Below are 22,272 nucleotides of genomic sequence, written 5' to 3' on the forward strand. Positions count from 1 at the left end.
TAGAGGAGGATATGTCCTGTCTTGTGGGTCGTAGAGGAGGCTGTAGAGGAGGATATGTCCTGTCTGGTGGAGCATAGAGGAGGATATGTCCTGTCTGGTGGAGCATAGAGGAGGATATGTCCTGTCTGGTGGGGCGTAGAGGAGGATATGTCCTGTCTGGTGGGGCATAGAGGAGGATATGTCCTGTCTGGTGGGTCGTAGAGGAGGATATGTCCTGTCTGGTGGGGCGTAGAGGAGGATATGTCCTGTCTGGTGGAGCATAGAGGAGGATATGTCCTGTCTGATGGAGCATAGAGGAGGATATGTCCTGTCTGGTGGGTCATAGAGGAGGATATGTCCTGTCTGGTGGGTCGTAGAGAAGGATATGTCTTGTCTGGTGGGGCGTAGAGGAGGATATGTCCTGTCTGGTGGGGCATAGAGGAGGATATGTCCTGTCTGGTGGAGCATAGAGGAGGATATGTCCTGTCTGGTGGGTTGTAGAGGAGGAAATGTCCTGTCTGGTGGGGCGTAGAGGAGGATATGTCCTGTCTGGTGGGGCATAGAGGAGGATATGTCCTGTCTGGTGGGTCGTAGAGGAGGATATGTCCTGTCTGGTGGGGCGTAGAGGAGGATATGTCCTGTCTGGTGGGGCGTAGAGGAGGATATGTCCTGTCTGGTGGGGCATAGAGGAGGATATGTCCTGTCTGGTGGAGCTTAGAGGAGGATATGTCCTGTCTGGTGGGGCATAGAGGAGGATATGTCCTGTCTGGTGGGTCGTAGAGGAGGCTGTAGAGGAGGATATGTCCTGTCTGGTGGAGCTTAGAAGAGGATATGTCCTGTCTGGTGGGGCATAGAGGAGGATATGTCCTGTCTGGTGGGTCGTAGACGAGGCTGTAGAGGAGGATATGTCCTGTCTGGTGGAGCATAGAGGAGGATATGTCCTGTCTGGTGGAGCATAGAGGAGGATATGTCCTGTCTGGTGGGGCATAGAGGAGGATATGTCCTGTCTGGTGGGGCATAGAGGAGGATATGTCCTGTCTGGTGAGTCGTAGACGAGGCTGTAGAGGAGGATATGTCCTGTCTGGTGGAGCATAGAGGAGGATATGTCCTGTCTGGTGGGTCGTAGAGGAGGCTGTAGAGGAGGATATGTCCTGTCTGGTGGAGCATAGAGGAGGATATGTCCTGTCTGGTGGAGCATAGAGGAGGATATGTCCTGTCTGGTGGGGCATAGAGGAGGATATGTCCTGTCTGGTGGGGCATAGAGGAGGATATGTCCTGTCTGGTGAGTCGTAGACGAGGCTGTATAGGAGGATATGTCCTGTCTGGTGGAGCATAGAGGAGGATATGTCCTGTCTGGTGGGTCGTAGACGAGGCTGTAGAGGAGGATATGTCCTGTCTGGTGGGTCGTAGACAAGGCTGTAAAGGAGGATATGTCCTGTCTGGTGAGTCGTAGACGAGGCTGTAGAGGAGGATATGTCCTGTCTGGTGAGTCGTAGACGAGGCTGTAGAGGAGGATATGTCCTGTCTGGTGGGGCGTAGAGGAGGCTGTAGAGGAGGATATGTCCTGTCTGGTGTGTCGTAGACGAGGCTGTAGAGGAGGATATGTCCTGTCTGGTGAGTCGTAGACGAGGCTGTAGAGGAGGATATGTCCTGTCTGGTGAGTCTTAGACGAGGCTGTAGAGGAGGATATGTCCTGTCTGGTGGGGCGTAGAGGAGGCTGTAGAGGAGGATATGTCCTGTCTGGTGAGTCATAGACGAGGCTGTAGAGGAGGATATGTCCTGTCTGGTGAGTCGTAGACAAGGCTGTAGAGGAGGATATGTCCTGTCTGGTGAGTCGTAGACGAGGCTGTAGAGGAGGATATGTCCTGTCTGGTGGGGCGTAGAGGAGGCTGTAGAGGAGGATATGTCCTGTCTGGTGGGTCGTAGACGAGGCTGTAGAGGAGGATATGTCCTGTCTGTTGGGTCGTAGACGAGGCTGTAGAGGAGGATGAGGGAGAGAATCAAAGAGGGGGCGAGAGAGAGAGAGATCAAAGAGGAGAGAGAATTGAGGATGTTTGCTAGAGGATCAGCATGAGTGATTCTACCGGTTAAATCTGAGAATATTGGAACCTGCTAATCTAGAATAAACCTTCCTCCCCTTTCTCTGTCCTCCCTTTTCTCTGTCCTCCTTTTTCTCTGTCCTCCCTTTTCTCCCTTTTCTCTGTCCTCCCCTTTCTCTGTCCTCCCTTTTCTCTGTCCTCCCCTTTCTCTGTCCTCCCTTTTCTCTGTCCTCCATTTTCTCTGTTCTCTGTCCTCCCTTTTCTCTGTCCTCCCTTTCCTCTGTCCTCCCTTTCCTCTGTCCTCCCCTTTTCTCTGTTCTCCCTTTTCTGTCCTCCCTTTTCTCTGTCCTCCCTTTTCTCTGTCCTCCCTTTCCTCTGTCCTCCCTTTTCTCTGTCCTCCCTTTTCTCTGTTATCCCCTTTCTCTTATTTATTCCACGAGGGATGAGGCAGGTGTGTGTGTGTGTGTGTGTGTGTGTGTGTGCAGAATAAACCACAGGAATGCCTTAGTGAGGAGTGTGATAATGGATTTTATACCCTCTTTCTCTCTCTCTCATCTCTCCATCTCCTCCTCTCCGTCTCAGTGTGGTATTAGTGTAGAGATTTAAACTAAACTCTAAGGTATATTAAATCATGGCGTCTGTTGTTCTTTTAAATACACTGATTCAATTTACACCCCCCCCCCCCCCCCCCCACCCCACCCCCCAGCGGAGGGGATTACACACAAAGGAGACAGAGAGAGAAGAGGTAATGAACGGAGAGGTGGAGAGAGAGAGAGAGAGAGAAGAGGTAACAGAGGTGGAGAGAGAGAGAGGAGAGGTAACGAACAGAGAGGTGGAGAGAGAGAAAAGGTAACGAACAGAGAGGTGGAGAGAGAGAGAGAAGAGGTAACAAACAGAGAGGTGGAGAGAGAGAGAGGAGAGGTAACGAACAGAGAGGTGGAGAGAGAGAGAAGAGGTAACGAACAGAGAGGTGGAGAGAGAGAGAGAAGAGGTAACAAACAGAGAGGTGGAGAGAGAGAGAGGAGAGGTAACGAACAGAGAGGTGGAGAGAGAGAGAAGAGGTAACGAACAGAGAGGTGGAGAGAGAGAGAAGAGGTAACGAACAGAGAGGTGGAGAGAGAGAGAAGAGGTAACGAACAGAGAGGTGGAGAGAGAGAGAAGAGGTAACGAACAGAGAGGTGGAGAGAGGAGAGGTAACGAACAGAGAGGTGGGGGAGGAGAGGTTAGAGAGGGGAGGGAGGTGAGGTGGAGAGAGGCGGGGTTTGAGGAGAGAAAGCACACAGGTCCACAGTAATGACAGGTGTGTGTGATGGGACATGGACAGTTCTGTTATTCAATGTAAATGTGCTTGTCAGGAAGGCTGCTGGTTCTGTTGTCTGAGCTGTCTATCAGAGAGGGAGGGGGGGAGATGGAGGGGAGGGATGGGAGGGAGATGAAGGGGAGGGATGGCCGGGGGGGGTGGAGAGGAGGGAGGTGGAGGGATGGCCGGGGGGTGGATAGGAGGAAGGTGGAGGGATGGCCGGGGGGTGGAGAGGAGGGAGGTGGAGGGATGGCCGGGGGGTGGATAGGAGGAAGGTGGAGGGATGGCCGGGGGGTGGAGAGGAGGGAGGTGGAGGGATGGCCGGGGGGTGGAGAGGAGGGGAGGGATGGCCGGGGGGTGGAGAGGAGGGAGGTGGAGGGATGGCCGGGGGGTGGAGAGGAGGGGAGGGATGGCCGGGGGGTGGAGAGGAGGGAGGTGGAGGGATGGCCGGGGGGTGGAGAGGAGGGAGGTGGAGGGATGGCCGGGGGGTGGAGAGGAGGGGAGGGATGGCCGGGGGGTGGAGAGGAGGGAGGTGGAGGGATGGCCGGGGGGTGGAGAGGAGGGGAGGGATGGCCGGGGGGTGGAGAGGAGGGAGGTGGAGGGATGGCCGGGGGGTGGAGAGGAGGGAGGTGGAGGGATGGCCGGGGGGTGGAGAGGAGGGGAGGGATGGCCGGGGGGTGGAGAGGAGGGAGGTGGAGGGATGGCCGGGGGGTGGAGAGGAGGGGAGGGATGGCCGGGGGGTGGAGAGGAGGGAGGTGGAGGGATGGCCGGGGGGTGGAGAGGAGGGGAGGGATGGCCGGGGGGTGGAGAGGAGGGGAGGGATGGCCGGGGGGTGGAGAGGAGGGAGGTGGAGGGATGGCACACATCCATGTTTATCGGCAGCTTTTTGTTTTACCTTACTTGTCGTATTTCACTTTCAGTCAATCAGATACTTTTACTGATCTGAGAGAGGGAGAGAGAGGGAGAGAGAGGAGATACCTTGACAATGTGCTGATCTGAGAGAGGGAGAGAGAGAGAGGAGATACCTTGACAATGTGCTGATCTGAGAGAGGGAGAGAGAGAGGAGATACCTTGACAATGTGCTGATCTGAGACAGGGAGAGAGAGAGAGGAGATACCTTGACAATGTGCTGGTCTGAGAGAGGGAGAGAGGGAGAGGAGATACCTTGACAATGTGCTGATCTGAGAGAGGGAGAGAGAGAGAGGAGATACCTTGACAATGTGCTGATCTGAGAGAGGGAGAGAGAGGAGATACCTTGACAATGTGCTGATCTGAGAGAGGGAGAGAGAGAGGAGATACCTTGACAATGTGCTGATCTGAGAGAGGGAGAGAGAGAGAGGAGATACCTTGACAATGTGCTGGTCTGAGAGAGGGAGAGAGAGAGAGGAGATACCTTGACAATGTGCTGATCTGAGAGAGGGAGAGAGAGAGAGGAGATACCTTGACAATGTGCTGATCTGAGACAGGGAGAGAGAGAGGAGATACCTTGACAATGTGCTGATCTGAGAGAGGGAGAGAGAGAGGAGATACCTTGACAATGTGCTGATCTGAGACAGGGAGAGAGAGAGGAGATACCTTGACAATGTGCTGATCTGAGAGAGGGAGAGAGAGAGAGGAGATACCTTGACAATGTGCTGATCTGAGAGAGGGAGAGAGAGAGGAGATACCTTGACAATGTGCTGATCTGAGAGAGGGAGAGAGAGAGAGGAGATACCTTGACAATGTGCTGATCTGAGAGAGGGAGAGAGAGAGAGGAGATACCTTGACAATGTGCTGATCTGAGAGAGGGAGAGAGAGGAGATACCTTGACAATGTGCTGATCTGAGAGAGGGAGAGAGAGAGGAGATACCTTGACAATGTGCTGATCTGAGAGAGGGAGAGAGAGAGGAGATACCTTGACAATGTGCTGGTCTGAGAGAGGGAGAGAGAGAGAGGAGATACCTTGACAATGTGCTGATCTGAGAGAGGGAGAGAGAGAGAGGAGATACCTTGACAATGTGCTGATCTGAGAGAGGGAGAGAGAGAGAGGAGATACCTTGACAATGTGCTGATCTGAGAGAGGGAGAGAGAGAGGAGATACCTTGACAATGTGCTGATCTGAGAGAGGGAGAGAGAGAGGAGATACCTTGACAATGTGCTGATCTGAGAGAGGGGAGATACCTTGACAATGTGCTGATCTGAGAGAGGGAGAGAGAGAGAGGAGATACCTTGACAATGTGCTGATCTGAGAGAGGGAGAGAGAGGAGATACCTTGACAATGTGCTGATCTGAGACAGGGAGAGAGAGAGGAGATACCTTGACAATGTACTGATCTGAGAGAGGGAGAGAGAGAGGAGATACCTTGACAATGTGCTGATCTGAGAGAGGGAGAGAGAGAGAGGAGATACCTTGACAATGTGCTGATCTGAGAGAGGGGAGATACCTTGACAATGTGCTGATCTGAGAGAGGGAGAGAGAGAAAGGGAAATAGGAGATACCTTGACAATGTACTGATCTGAGAGAGGGAGCGAGAGAGGAGATACCTTGACAATGTGCTGATCTGAGAGAGGGAGAGAGAGGGAAATAGGAGATACCTTGACAATGTACTGATCTGAGAGAGGGAGAGAGAGAGGAGATACCTTGACAATGTGCTGATCTGAGAGAGGGAGAGAGAGGAGATACCTTGACAATGTGCTGATCTGAGAGAGGGAGAGAGAGAGGAGATACCTTGACAATGTGCTGATCTGAGAGAGGGAGAGAGAGAGGAGATACCTTGACAATGTACTGATCTGAGAGAGGGAGAGAGAGAGGAGATACCTTGACAATGTGCTGATCTGAGAGAGGGAGAGAGAGAGGAGATACCTTGACAATGTGCTGATCTGAGAGAGGGAGAGAGAGGAGATACCTTGACAATGTACTGATCTGAGAGAGGGAGAGAGAGGGAAATAGGAGATACCTTGACAATGTGCTGTAGAAAAGCACATACAACATCTTGCCCCTTGTACCCCCCCCTCTCCCCGTGTCTCAGCCAGGCAGAACCTCTCACCATCTGGCTCCTGTTCTCATCTCTCTGTCTCTCCCTCTCTCTCTTTGTCAGAGACAGAGAGACAGAGAGACAGAGAGAGAGAGAGAGAGAGATGTGGAGGGAGGAGGAGAGATGTGGAGGGAGGAGGAGAGATGTGGAGGGAGGAGGAGAGATGTGGAGGGAGGAGGCGAGGTATTCATCTCTTCCACCTCTTCATATTTGGCCCAGTGGAACAGATGGATACAGTAGAGAGAGAGAGAGAAAGAAGGGACAAAATTTCAATCTAAATTAAAACTTTTAAGAGCTATTATTTAATTACCCCAATGGCTGTGGATTTGACGTGTGTGTGTGTGTGTGTGTGTGTGTGTGTGTGTGTGTGTGTGTGTGTGTGTGTGTGTGTGTGTGTGTGTGTGTGTGTGTGTGTGTGTGTGTGTGTGTGTGTGTGTGTGTGTGTGTGTGTGTGTGTGTGTGTGCACGCAAAGGGGGGTGGTGGTGGCTGGGATAATTGTGGTTTTTCTATTTAATGTTGCCTGCTTGTCTGAGAGACTCTACCAGATATCACACATTACAGACAGAGAGACTCTACCAGATACCACACATTACAGAGACTCTGCCAGATATCACACATTACAGAGACTCTACCTGATATCACACATTACAGACAGAGAGACTCTACCAGATATCACACATTACAGAGACTCTACCAGATATCACACATTACAGAGACTCTACCAGATATCACACATTACAGAGACTCTACCTGATATCACACATTACAGAGACTCTACCTGATATCACACATTACAGACAGAGAGACTCTACCAGATATCACACATTACAGACAGAGACTCTACCTGATATCACACATTACAGAGACTCTACCTGATATCACACATTACAGAGACTCTACCTGATATCACACATTACAGACAGAGAGACTCTACCAGATATCACACATTACAGAGACTCTACCTGATATCACACATTACAGAGACTCTACCTGATATCACACATTACAGACAGAGAGACTCTACCAGATATCACACATTACAGACAGAGACTCTACCAGATATCACACATTACAGAGACTCTACCAGATATCATACATTACAGACAGAGACTCTACCAGATATCACACATTACAGAGACTCTACCAGATATCACACATTACAGAGACTCTACCAGATATCACACATTACAGAGACTACTAGATATCACACATTACAGAGACTCTACCAGATATCACACATTACAGAGACTCTACCAGATATCACACATTACAGAGACTCTACTAGATATCACACATTACAGAGACTCTACCAGATATCACACATTACAGAGACTCTACCTGATATCACACATTACAGAGACTCTACCAGATATCACACATTACAGACAGAGAGACTCTACCAGATATCACACATTACAGAGACTCTACCTAATATCACACATTACAGAGACTCTACCAGATATCACACATTACAGAGACTCTACTAGATATCACACATTACAGAGACTCTACCAGATATCACACATTACAGAGACTCTACCAGATATCACACATTACAGAGACTCTACCAGATATCACACATTACAGAGACTCTACCAGATATCACACATTACAGAGACTCTACCTGATATCACACATTACAGACAGAGAGACTCTACCAGATATCACACATTACAGACAGAGAGACTCTACCAGATATCACACATTACAGAGACTCTACCAGATATCACACATTACAGACAGAGAGACTCTATCAGATATCACACATTACAGACAGAGAGACTCTACCAGATATCACACATTACAGAGACTCTACCAGATATCACACATTACAGAGACTCTACCAGATATCACACATTACAGACAGAGAGATTCTACCAGATATCACACATTACAGAGACTCTACCTGATATCACACATTACAGACAGAGAGACTCTACCAGATATCACACATTACAGAGACTCTACCAGATATCACACATTACAGACAGAGAGACTCTACCAGATATCACACATTACAGAGACTCTACCAGATATCACACATTACAGACAGATAGACTCTACCAGATATCACACATTACAGAGACTCTACCAGATATCACACATTACAGACAGAGAGACTCTACTAGATATCACACATTACAGACAGAGAGACTCTACCAGATATCACACATTACAGACAGAGACTCTACCAGATATCACACATTACAGAGACTCTACCAGATATCACACATTACAGAGACTCTACCAGATATCATACATTACAGACAGAGAGACTCTACCAGATATCACACATTACAGAGACTCTACCTGATATCACACATTACAGACAGACTCTACCAGATACCACACATTACAGACAGAGACTCTACCAGATATCACACATTACAGACAGAGACTCTACCAGATATCACACATTACAGACAGAGACTCTACCAGATATCACACATTACAGACAGAGACTCTACCAGATACCACACATTACAGAGACTCTACCAGATACCACACATTACAGACAGAGAGACTCTACCAGATATCACACATTACAGACAGAGAGACTCTACCAGATATCACACATTACAGAGACTCTACCAGATATCATACATTACAGAGACTACCAGATATCACACATTACAGAGACTCTACCAGATATCACACATTACAGAGACTCTACCAGATATCACACATTACAGACAGAGACTCTACCAGATATCACACATTACAGAGACTCTACCTGATATCACACATTACAGAGACTCTACCAGATATCACACATTTCAGAGACTCTACCAGATATCATACATTACAGAGACTCTACCAGATATCACACATTACAGAGACTCTACCAGATATCACACATTACAGACAGAGAGACTCTACTAGATATCACACATTACAGACAGAGAGACTCTACCAGATATCACACATTACAGACAGAGACTCTACCAGATATCACACATTACAGAGACTCTACCAGATATCATACATTACAGACAGAGAGACTCTACCAGATATCACACATTACAGAGACTCTACCAGATATCACACATTACAGAGACTCTACCTGATATCACACATTACAGACAGACTCTACCAGATACCACACATTACAGACAGAGACTCTACCAGATATCACACATTACAGACAGAGACTCTACCAGATATCACACATTACAGACAGAGACTCTACCAGATATCACACATTACAGACAGAGACTCTACCAGATACCACACATTACAGAGACTCTACCAGATACCACACATTACAGACAGAGAGACTCTACCAGATATCACACATTACAGACAGAGAGACTCTACCAGATATCACACATTACAGAGACTCTACCAGATATCATACATTACAGAGACTACCAGATATCACACATTACAGAGACTCTACCAGATATCACACATTACAGAGACTCTACCAGATATCACACATTACAGACAGAGACTCTACCAGATATCACACATTACAGAGACTCTACCTGATATCACACATTACAGAGACTCTACCAGATATCACACATTACAGAGACTCTACCAGATATCATACATTACAGAGACTCTACCAGATATCACACATTACAGAGACTCTACCAGATATCACACATTACAGACAGAGAGACTCTACTAGATATCACACATTACAGACAGAGAGACTCTACCAGATATCACACATTACAGACAGAGACTCTACCAGATATCACACATTACAGAGACTCTACCAGATATCACACATTACAGACAGAGAGACTCTACCAGATATCACACATTACAGAGACTCTACCAGATATCACACATTACAGACAGAGAGACTCTACCAGATATCACACATTACAGAGACTCTACCAGATATCACACATTACAGACAGAGACTCTACCAGATATCACACATTACAGACAGAGACTCTACCAGATATCACACATTACAGACAGAGACTCTACCAGATACCACACATTACAGAGACTCTACCAGATACCACACATTACAGACAGAGAGACTCTACCAGATATCACACATTACAGACAGAGAGACTCTACCAGATATCACACATTACAGAGACTCTACCAGATATCATACATTACAGAGACTACCAGATATCACACATTACAGAGACTCTACCAGATATCACACATTACAGAGACTCTACCAGATATCACACATTACAGACAGAGACTCTACCAGATATCACACATTACAGAGACTCTACCTGATATCACACATTACAGAGACTCTACCAGATATCACACATTACAGAGACTCTACCAGATATCATACATTACAGAGACTCTACCAGATATCACACATTACAGAGACTCTACCAGATATCACACATTACAGACAGAGAGACTCTACTAGATATCACACATTACAGACAGAGAGACTCTACCAGATATCACACATTACAGACAGAGACTCTACCAGATATCACACATTACAGAGACTCTACCAGATATCACACATTACAGACAGAGAGACTCTACCAGATATCACACATTACAGAGACTCTACCAGATATCACACATTACAGACAGAGAGACTCTACCAGATATCACACATTACAGAGACTCTACCAGATATCACACATTACAGACAGACACACACACACACACACACACACACACCGAGACACACACACACACTGAGACACATACACACACTTACTGAGTCACACACACACACACCGAGGCACACACACACAAGTATGCTCACACACACACACACACACCGAGACACACACACACACCTATGCTCACACACACATCGAGACACACACACATCGAGACACACACACACACACACACACACACACATTCACACCGAGACACTCACACACACACACCGAGACACTCACACCAAGACACCGAGACACACACACCGAGACACAAACACACACACCGAGACACACACACACACCAAGACACACACACACACCGTGACACACACACACACACACACACACACACCGTGACACACACACACACACCTATGCAAACACACACGCACGCCGAGACACACACACACACACACACATCGAGACACACACACACACACACACACACACCGAGACACACACGCACGCCGAGACACACACACCGAGACACACACACACACACACACACACACACACACCGAGACACACACACACACACACACCGAGACACACACACACACACACACACACACCGAGACACTCACACCGAGACACACACACACACACTGAGACACATACACACACTTACTGAGTCACACACACACACACCGAGGCACACACACACAAGTATGCTCACACACACACACACACACCGAGACACACACACACACCTATGCTCACACACACATCGAGACACACACACATCGAGACACACACACACACACACACACACACACATTCACACCGAGACACTCACACACACACACCGAGACACTCACACCAAGACACCGAGACACACACACCGAGACACAAACACACACACCGAGACACACACACACACCAAGACACACACACACACCGTGACACACACACACACACACACACACACCGTGACACACACACACACACCTATGCAAACACACACGCACGCCGAGACACACACACACACACACACATCGAGACACACACACACACACACACACACACCGAGACACACACGCACGCCGAGACACACACACCGAGAGACACACACACACACACACACACACACACACACACACCGAGACACACACACACACACACACACACACCGATTGGACCATGTGGTTGCCGTGCGGTTTCCAGGCCGCGCCCCTGCTGAGTGGTAATTGGTCTCCATGGCGTTGCCGCGTGGCGACGGAAGTTTGATTGACAGGTTGGCCACCTGCCCTGGCTGCTAAACCAGGGGGAGAGATGGTGGGGAAGGGGATATGGGGGGGTTTGGTTGGGGTAAGGCGTGAAAGAGATGTTGGGGAAGGGGATATGGGGGGTGGGGGGTTTGGTTGGGGTAAGGCGTGAAGGGGATATGGGGGGTGGGGGGGTTTGGTTGGGGTAAGGCGTGAAGGGGATATGGGGGGTGGGGGGGTTTGGTTGGGGTAAGGTGTGAAGGGGATATGGGGGGTGGGGGGGTTTGGTTGGGGTAAGGCGTGAAGGGGATATGGGGGGTGGGCGTGTTTGGTTGGGGTAAGGTGTGAAGGGGATATGGGGGGTGGGGGGGTTTGGTTGGGGTAAGGTGTGAAGGGGATATGGGGGGTGGGGGGGTTTGGTTGGGGTAAGGGGGGTGGGGGGTTTGGTTGGGGTAAGGTGTGAAGGGGGGTGGGGGGTTTGGTTGGGGTAAGTGTAGTCCAAAATCTTCTGCCACTTACATTTAGGGGTGGCCCGTCTCACCCCGCGACGGCCCGTCTCACCCCGCGAGGGCCCTGTCTCACCCCGCGAGGGCCCGGTCTCACCCCGCGAGGGCCCGGTCTCACCCCGCGAGGGCCCGGTCTCACCCCGCGAGGGCCCGTCTCACCCCGCGAGGGCCCGTCTCACCCCGCGAGGGCCGGTCTCACCCCGCGAGGGCCCGGTCTCACCCCGCGAGGGCCCGGTCTCACCCCGCGAGGGCCCGGTCTCACCCCGCGAGGGCCCGTCTCACCCCGCGAGGGCCCGGTCTCACCCCGCGAGGGCCCGGTCTCACCCCGCGAGGGCCCGGTCTCACCCCGCGAGGGCCCGGTCTCACCCCGCGAGGGCCCGGTCTCACCCCGCGAGGGCCCGTCTCACCCCGCGAGGGCCCGGTCTCACCGACGCGTTGGCCCGGTCTCACCCCGCGAGGGCCCGTCTCACCCCGCGAGGCCCGTACATTGACCAGACAACAGCATGCAGTCAAACAGATCGCTCCAAACTGTGAAGCTTTTCCACATTGCTTCTTAATATAAATCCACATGTTTTCTATATTATGTTATTAGTCTGTGAAACACTAGTTAGTTGGTCTTAGCAAGCTGCACATGTGTGTTTGTCCCTAATGCTAATCGCTAGCTAGCTGGCTAGCAGTGGTGGAGTATCATAGCATTGTTTGTGTGTTTGTCCCTAATGCTAATCGCTAGCTAGCTGGCTAGCAGTGGTGGAGTATCACAGCATTGTTTGTGTATTTGTCCCTAATGCTAATCGCTAGCTAGCTGGCTAGCAGTGGCGGAGTATCACAGCATTGTTTGTGTGTTTGTCCCTAATGCTAATCGCTAGCTAGCTGGCTAGCAGTGGCGGAGTATCACAGCATTGTTTGTGTGTTTGTCCCTAATGCTAATCGCTAGCTAGCTGGCTAGCAGTGGCGGAGTATCACAGCATTGTTTGTGTGTTTGTCCCTAATGCTAATCGCTAGCTAGCTGGCTAGCAGTGGTGGAGTATCACAGCATTGTTTGTGTGTTTGTCCCTAATGCTAATCGCTAGCTAGCTGGCTAGCAGTGGTGGAGTATCACAGCATTGTTTGTGTGTTTGTCCCTAATGCTAATCGCTAGCTAGCTGGCTAGCAGTGGCGGAGTATCACAGCATTGTTTGTGTGTTTGTCCCTAATGCTAATCGCTAGCTAGCTGGCTAGCAGTGGTGGAGTATCACAGCATTGTTTGTGTGTTTGTCCCTAATGCTAATCGCTAGCTAGCTGGCTAGCAGTGGCGGAGTAGAACAGCATTGTTAGTGCAACAGCTTGTTCTTAATCAGAGAGGAAAAAGGACAAGAATATTCTAAAATATTTTGTCCGAATTTCAATATAATTAAAGGTCCCATGGGAAACACTGACCAACTGACTTTGGTTCCTACTCCTACTTTCTTTTTTCTCTCGTCGTCATGCCAACAAAACTGCATTCCAAGCGCCCGCTGTAGTTCCAACCCAAAATTCCAATGATGGTTCTATTTCTAGGATTCCAACAGTTTATCACAGTGTTTTGATGTAGAATCGCAAAGTAAAATCACAATATTTGGCACAAGAATCGCAATTATATATTTTTTGCACATTATCGTTATTGTGTGTGTGTGTGTGTCTGACATCACCCATGCTCTCTGGCCTCCCCCTTTGTGAGGTTAAACACACTGAGAGGGTGTCTGACACACACACACACACCGTCTCCATTGTCATGTATAGCGTTGTTAATCTGTCCGTGTCGCCTCGGTATCAGACACTCTGTTCAGGGGGTCAGGGCCTCTTCCGCTCTCTTTGTGTGTTAATGGAGCTGCCGTGTGGCGCAGCGGTCCAAGGCTCTGCTAGAGGCGTTTACTACAGACCCTGGTTCGATTCCGGGCTGTATCACAGTGCTAGAGGCGTACTACAGACCCTGGTTCGATTCCAGGCTGTATCACAGTGCTAGTGGCGTTACTACAGACCCTGATACTACAGACCCTGATACGTTAGTACCAGACCCTGGTACTATCCCGGGCTGTATCTCAGTGCTAGAGGCGTTACTACAGACCCTGGTTCTATCCCGGGCTGTATCTCAGTGCTAGAGGCGTCACTACAGACCCTGGTTCTATCCCGGGCTGCATCTCAGTGCTAGAGGCGTCACTACAGACATCCTGGTTTGATTCCTGGCTGTATCACAACCAGCCGTGATTGGGAGTCCTCCGGCTGTGCTCCGGGTGTTAGACCGTCATTGGAGAGGGAGGGAAAGGGAGGGATGGAAAGGGAGGGAGGGGAGGGGGAGGGAGAGGGGGGAGAGACAGAGAGAGAGAGAGACTCCCCTATCCCTCCTTTCCCTCCTTTCCCTCCCCTCCCTCCCTTTCCATCCCTCCCTTTCCCCCCCTCCCTCTCCCCCCTTTCCCTCCCCTTCTCCCCCCCTCCCCCCACCCCCTTTCCCTCCCTCCCTCCCTCCTCTCCCCCTCTCCTCTCCCTCTCCTCACCTCCCCTTCTCTCCCTCCCCTCTCCTCTCCTCCCTCCTCTCCCTCCCTCCCTCAGCGTGGGGAGGGTATCTGGTGGGACTGGAGGCAGCAGGATGGTTACACTTGAGGAGGGTTGTCAAGGGATACCGTCGCTGAGGAGAGGAGCTGTGTGTGGTGTTCTGTTCTCCATCAGACTTCAACCACCCTGTCTGCCCCCTGTCTCCTGAGAAGATTGTTGTTCAGGGTCTCTCTCTCTCTGTGTCTCTCTGTCTTTGTCTCTCTCTGTCTGTGTCTCTCTGTCTCTCTCTGTGTCTGTCTCTGTGTCTCTCTGTCTCTCTCTCTCTCTCTCTGTATCTCTCTCTGTATCTCTCTCTCTCTTTCTCTCTCTCTCTTTCTCTCTCTCTGTGACTCTCTCTCTCTCTGTGTCTCTCTCTCTCTCTCTCTTTCTCTCTCTCTCTGTCTCTCTCTCTCTCTGTGTCTCTCTCTCTCTCTCTCTTTCTCTCTCTCTGTCTCTCTCTCTCTGTGTCTCTCTCTCTCTGTCTCTCTCTCTGCTGGTGGTCTGTTCTTCATCTCCTTCTTTAGGTTATCAGACTTCAACCCCCCCGACTCCTGAGAAGCTTGTTGTTCAGGGTCTCTCTCTCTGTGTGTGTCTCTCAACCCAGGGGAGTTGGGTGTTCATGGTTCATTAGCCACACGTACTCTTCCGTTCTGTTCACACACACACACACACACACACACACACACACACACACACACACACACACACACACACACACACTGGTTACCAGTCCTCCTCTCTTCTGTTGTTGTGTTCAGTGACAAACCGCCAGCCCTCCTCCTCTCCCCTCTCCCTCCTCCTCCTCTCCCTCCCCCCTCCCCCTCTCCCTCTCCCCCCCCTGCCCTCCTCTCCCTCCTCTCCCTCCTCCTCCTCTCCCTCCTCCTCCTCTCCCTCCTCTCCCTCCTCCTCCTCTCCCTCCTCCTCCTCTCCCTTCTCCTCCTCTCACTTTGTCTCTTCTTTCTTCCTCTGTTAATTAGGGTACCTATGAGACAGACAGACAGGTAACATCTGACTCCCTCCATCCGTTAGGAGATAGGGAGGAGGCTAGGGGAGGAGGGGAGGAGGCTAGGGGAAGGAGGGGAGGAGGCTGGGGAGGAGGCTAGGGAAGGAGGGGAGGAAGGTGAGGAAGGAGGGGAGGAGATGGGGGCTAGGAGATGGGGACTAGGGGGGAGGCTAGGAGATATAGGCTAGGAGATAGGGGATAGGGGCTAGGGGATAGGGGCTAGGGGAGGGGGATAGGAGATAGGGGAGGGGGGCTAGGAGAGGGGGGCTAGGGGATAGGAGATGGGGGCTAGTGGATAGGAGATGGGAGCTAGGAGATGGGGGCTAGGGAGGAGGGCTAGGAGATGGGGGCTAGGAGATGGGGGCTAGTAGATGGGAGCTAGGAGATGGGGGCTAGGAGATGGGGGCTAGGGGAGGAGGCTAGGGAGATGGGAGCTAGGAGATGGGGGATAGGAGATAGGAGCTAGGGGATAGGAGATGGGGGCTAGGGGATAGGAGATGGGGGCTAGGGGATAGGAGATGGGGGCTAGGGGATAGGAGATGGGGGGCTAGGGGATAGGAGATGGGGGCTAGGGGATAGGAGATGGGAGCTAGGAGATGGGGGCTAGGGGAGGAGCCTAGGAGATGGGGGCTAGGAGATGGGAGCTAGGAGATGGGGCTAGGAGATGGGGGCTAGGGGAGGAGGCTAGGAGATGGGAGCTAGGAGATGGAGGCTAGGAGATGGGAGCTAGGAGATGGGGGCTAGGAGATGGGAGGCTAGGAGATGGGGGCTAGGAGATGGGAGGCTAGGAGATGGGGCGCTAGGAGATGGGGGCTAGGAGATGGGAGGCTAGGAGATGGGAGGCTAGGAGATGGGGAGGCTAGGAGATGGGAGCTAGGAGATGGAGCTAGGAGATGGGGGATAGGAAAGATGGGGAGTAGGAGATGGGGGCTAGGGAAGGGGGGCTAGGGGAGGGGGCTAGGAGATAGGAGGCTAGGAGATGGGAGGCTAGGAGATGGGAGGCTAGGAGATGGGAGGCTAGGAGATGGGAGGCTAGGAGATGGGAGGCTAGGAGATGGGAGGCTAGGGAAGGGGAGCTAGGGGAGCGGGGCTAGGAGATAGGAGATGGGGGCTAGGGGAGGGGGCTAGGGGATAGGAGATGTTTGGCTAGGGGAGGGGGCTAGGAGATAGGGACTAGGGGATAGAGGCTAGGGGAGGAGGCTAGGGGAGGAGGCTGGGGGAAGGGTGCTGAAAATGTTTTCTTAAGTCCTAGAAGTTGGTATTTGCATGCGAGTTTTATTAATTTATTATTTTACCCCTCCCTCTCCCCTTCCTCCCCCCCATCTCCCCCTTCCTCCCCCCCACCTCCCTCCTCCCCATCTCCCCCTTCCTCCCCCCCACCCCCCCCTCCTCCCCATTTCCCCTCCTCCCCTCCACCTCCCTCTCCCCCGTCTCCCCCTCCCTCCCCCCCTCTCTCCCCTTCCTCCCCTCCATCTCCCCCTTCCTCCCCCCACCTCCCTCCTCCCCATCTCCCCCTTCCTCCCCTCCACCTCCCTCTCCCCCGTCTCCCCCTCCCTCCCCCCCTTCTCCCCCTTCCTCCCCTCCATCTCCCCCTTCCTCCACCCCATCTCCCTCCTCCATGTGTTTGATTCCTGGCCCGTGACAGAGGTTCACCCTATATCCCTGTGTGTGTGTGTGTGTGTGTGTGTGTGTGTGTGTGTGTGTGTGTGTGTACGGGGCCCTCAGATTAAGGCCTCCTGCTCTTTATTTGGGGTCAGCCCCCTGAGAGGCGCTTTGGGAATTACTTTCACACACACACACACACACACACACACAGAAGATGCCCCCCAGTCAGGTCACAGGGTCTGACTGCATCACCACTCAGATGTGGAAACAGGGCAGTATATTGTATATATCAGGATATTTGGGGGAAAAGTTCCACTGGAAGTGTTTCCAATACCGTCATTATTTTTTAAATCTATATATACTTTTTCCAATCTGCAGTTGACTTGTGCGATACGTTAGTAGTTGGAGATAGTTGGGGGATAGTTGGGGAGTTGGCTTGGGATAGTTGGGGGATACTGGGATAATTGGGGGATAGTTAGAGATAGTTAGAGATAGTTAGGAGATAGTTAGGAGATAGCTAGAGATAGCTAGAGATACTGGATAGTTAGAGATAGTTAGAGATAGTTGGGGATAGTTAGAGATAATTAGAGATAGTTAGGGGATGGGGGATCTTGTTAGAAGATGGTTATGGGATCGTTAGAGATAGTTAGGAGATAGAGATCGTTAGAGAAAGTTAAGAGATAGTTGGGGATAGTTAGATATAGTTAAGAAATAGTTAGAAATAGTTAGAAATAGTTGGGGGATAGTGAAGAGATGGGGGATAGTGAAGAGATAGTTAGTTAGAGGATAGTTGGGGGATAGTGAAGAGATGGGGGATAGTTAAGAGATAGGTAGTTAGAGGATAGTTGGGGGATCATTAGGAGATGGTTATGGGCTCGTTAAAGATAAATTGCTGGAGATAGTTGGGAGATAGTTAGGGGATAGTTGGGGGATAGTTAGAGATAGTTAAGAGTATGGGGGATAGTTAGGAGATAGTTAGAGATAGTTGGGGATAGTTGGGGATCGTTAGGAGATAGTTAGATAGTTAGAGATAGTTGGGGGACGCGAGGAAGATAGTTAGAGATAGCTAGAGATAGTTGGGGGATCGTTAGGAGATAGTTAGAGATAGTTAGAGATAGTTAGAGATAGTTGGGGGATTGTTAAGGGATAGTTGGGAGATAGTTAGGTGATGGGGGATCGTTAGGAGATAGTTGGGGGAGGACGGAGAGAGATGGGGGAGAGAGATGGGGGAGAGAGATGGGGGGAAGAGAGAGGAGGGGAGAGATGGGGGAGGACTGAGAGATGGGGGGAGGGTGGAGAGAGATGGGGAGGACGGAGAGAGAGAGAGAGAGAGAGGGGGAGGACGGAGAGAGAGCGAGAGAATCAGAGAGGTGTTTGATGAGGCTCAAGGCTGTGTGTCTCAGTGTTTGTCTAAAGGCTAAAGTGCCCTCTCTGCTAAACAAGGGGATGTTGTTCACTTAGCTGTGTGTACTGTACAACATATGTGTGTGTGTGTGTGTGTGTGTGTGTGTGTGTGTATATAGGAGCCACGACAGGAGTTACAGTTTCATGTCTGAGGGTTGGTATCCCTCAGGGCTCTACTATAGGGCCCTCCTCCTTCTCTTTTGGGTTTTACACACACACACACACACACACACACACACACACACACACCGTACCATCACACACACACACACCGTACCATCACACACACACACACACACCGTACCATCACACACACACACCGTACCATCACCCACACACACACCGTACCATCACACACACACACACACACACCGTACCATCACACACACACACACCGTACCATCACACACACACACACACCGTACCATCACACACACACACACACACCGTACCATCACACACACACACACACACCGGACCATCACACACACACCTAACCATCACACACACCGTACCATCACACACACACACACACACACCGTACCATCACACACACACACACACCGTACCATCACACACACACACACACACCGTACCATCACACACACACACACACCGTACCATCACACACACACACACACACCGTACCATCACACACACTATCACACACACACACACACACACACCGTACCATCATACACTTCAGTCCTTCTGATACAGATGTTAGAACAGACGGCCTAGTAGAATGGGGATTTATTTGGTAGTGTGTGTGCGCGTGTGTGTGTGTGCCATCAACACACTGAAATATCTGTTTTGTTGGACCTCGACTCAATGACAGCGAAGACTGTTGGTTAATTATTTAATTCAGAATAATGATTCATTTTGAATGATTGATTTGTTGTTGTTTTTTTCAGACGGTGACGAGGGTACCTGGGTGATAGCGGACAGAGACAGAGAGGTGCAGTCTTGTGGAATTAGGTTTGTTTCCTCCACATGACACAATGTTATATACATTTATTTTCATGAATAATTCATGAATAAATCATTTTTATAGAAATAAAACTTGATTAAAAAAATAATAATAATCTAATTATAATCTAATAATAATAATAATCTAATAATAATAATCTAATTATAATCTAATAATAATAATAATCTAATAATAATAATAATATAATAATAATAATCTAATAATAATAATAATATAATAATAATAATCTAATTATAATCTAATAATAATAATAATCTAATTATAATCTAATAATAATAATAATCTAATAATAATAATAATATAATAATAATAATCTAATTATAATGGAGTAATAATAATCTAATTATAATCTAATAATAATAATCGAATAATAATAATAATCGAATAATAATAATAATCTAATAATAATAATAATAATAATAATAATCTAATAATAATAAAATAATAATAATAAATAATAATTATAATCTAATAATAATAGTTATAATCTAATAATAATAAAATAATAATTCTAATCTAATAATAATAATAAATAATAATTATAATATAATAATAATAAAGTCATACAAGATAAATAATAATTATAATATAATAATAATTATAATATAATAGTAACAATAATAATAAATAATGATTATATAATAATAATAATAAATAATAATGATATAATAATTATAATATAATAATAATAAATAATAATAATTAATATAATAATAATAAATAATAATAATTGTAATATAATAATAAAAAATGATAATTAAAAAAAATAATAATATAATAATAATAAAATAATAATAATAATAATACATAATAATAATAACAAAATAATGATTATAATATAATAATAATAATAATAATAATACATAATAATAATAACAAAATAATGATTATAATATAATAATAATAATAATATAATAATAATAATAATAATAATACATAATAATAATAACAAAATAATGATTATAATATAATAATAATTATAATATAATAATAAATAATTATAATTATAAAATAATAATATAATACATTTATATATTAATATAAATAATAAAATCTTGATTGATTTTGATTGGCAGGCTCAGATCGTGAACCGGCGTGGGGGCGGTCCTCGGGGGAAGCGGGTGGCGAACCGTTACTATGCCGTACAAGAACGTCACTTGTCACAGCTGTAAGAGGACTGGACACCTCTCCACGAGCTGCCCTACGCCCCCGGTAACACACACTGTACCATCACACACACACACACACACACACACACACATACACACAGTTACCTGTACCCACGTCAGTAACAGTCAGAGACATTCTGACTCTTCTCTTCCTTCTGTGTGTGTGTGTGTGTTTCCATCTCTGCGCGTAGAGGAGCCGTGTTGCGTGTTGTGCGGGGAGCGTGGTCACACGATGCTGTCGTGTCCCAGCAAACATTGCAGGAACTGCGGTCTGCCCGGTCACTTGGACGAGGTGTGTGTCGCACCCAACCTCCGATACAAATGGTGTTATCGCTGTGGCGTACAGGGACACCTTAACTATGTGAGTCTCACACACACACACACACACACACACACACACACACACACACACACACACACACACACACACACACACTCCATCCTCTCTCTCTCCATCCGTTTCTCTTTCCATCACTTCTTCCTCTCTTTCCATCTTCTCTCCATCCTTCTCTCTCTCTCTCTCACTCCTTCTCTCTCCATCCTTTTCTCTCTCTCTCCATCCTCTTTCTCTCCATCCTTTTTGCTCTCTCTCTCCATCCTCTCTCCTCCATCATTTTCTCTTTCTCTCCCTCCATCCTTCTCGCTCTATTTTTTTTTTTCTCTCTCTCCATCCTCTTCTTTCTCTCTCTCTCTCTCCTCCTTTCTCTCTCTCCATCCTTTTCTCTCTCTCTCCATCCTCTCTCTCTCTCTCCACCCTCTCTCTCTCTCATCCTTTTCTCTCTCTCTCCATCCTTCTCTCTCTCTCTATCCCTTTCTCTCTCTCCATCCTCTTCTCTCTCTCTCCATACTTTTCTCTCTCTCCATCCCCTCGCTCTCTCTCCATCCTCTCTC

At 48.6% G+C, this 22,272-nt stretch overlaps 1 pseudogene across 1 annotated transcript in view; it reads left to right on the top strand.

The window, feature by feature from the left end:
- LOC149980664 (uncharacterized) overlaps positions 1-22,272 on the top strand; it is a 103,225-nt pseudogene that overhangs the window by 41,442 nt on the left and 39,511 nt on the right. The window contains exons 5-7 of the transcript XR_016484039.1: positions 20,136-20,179; positions 21,289-21,424; positions 21,575-21,742. The product of XR_016484039.1 is annotated as an uncharacterized LOC149980664 (transcript). The remainder of the gene's footprint in view (positions 1-20,135; positions 20,180-21,288; positions 21,425-21,574; positions 21,743-22,272) is intronic.

The sequence above is a fragment of the Oncorhynchus mykiss genome, chromosome 10 (assembly GCF_057628025.1).
Source record: "Oncorhynchus mykiss isolate SJ-2025 chromosome 10, ASM5762802v1, whole genome shotgun sequence".
Classification (NCBI taxonomy): domain Eukaryota; kingdom Metazoa; phylum Chordata; class Actinopteri; order Salmoniformes; family Salmonidae; genus Oncorhynchus; species Oncorhynchus mykiss.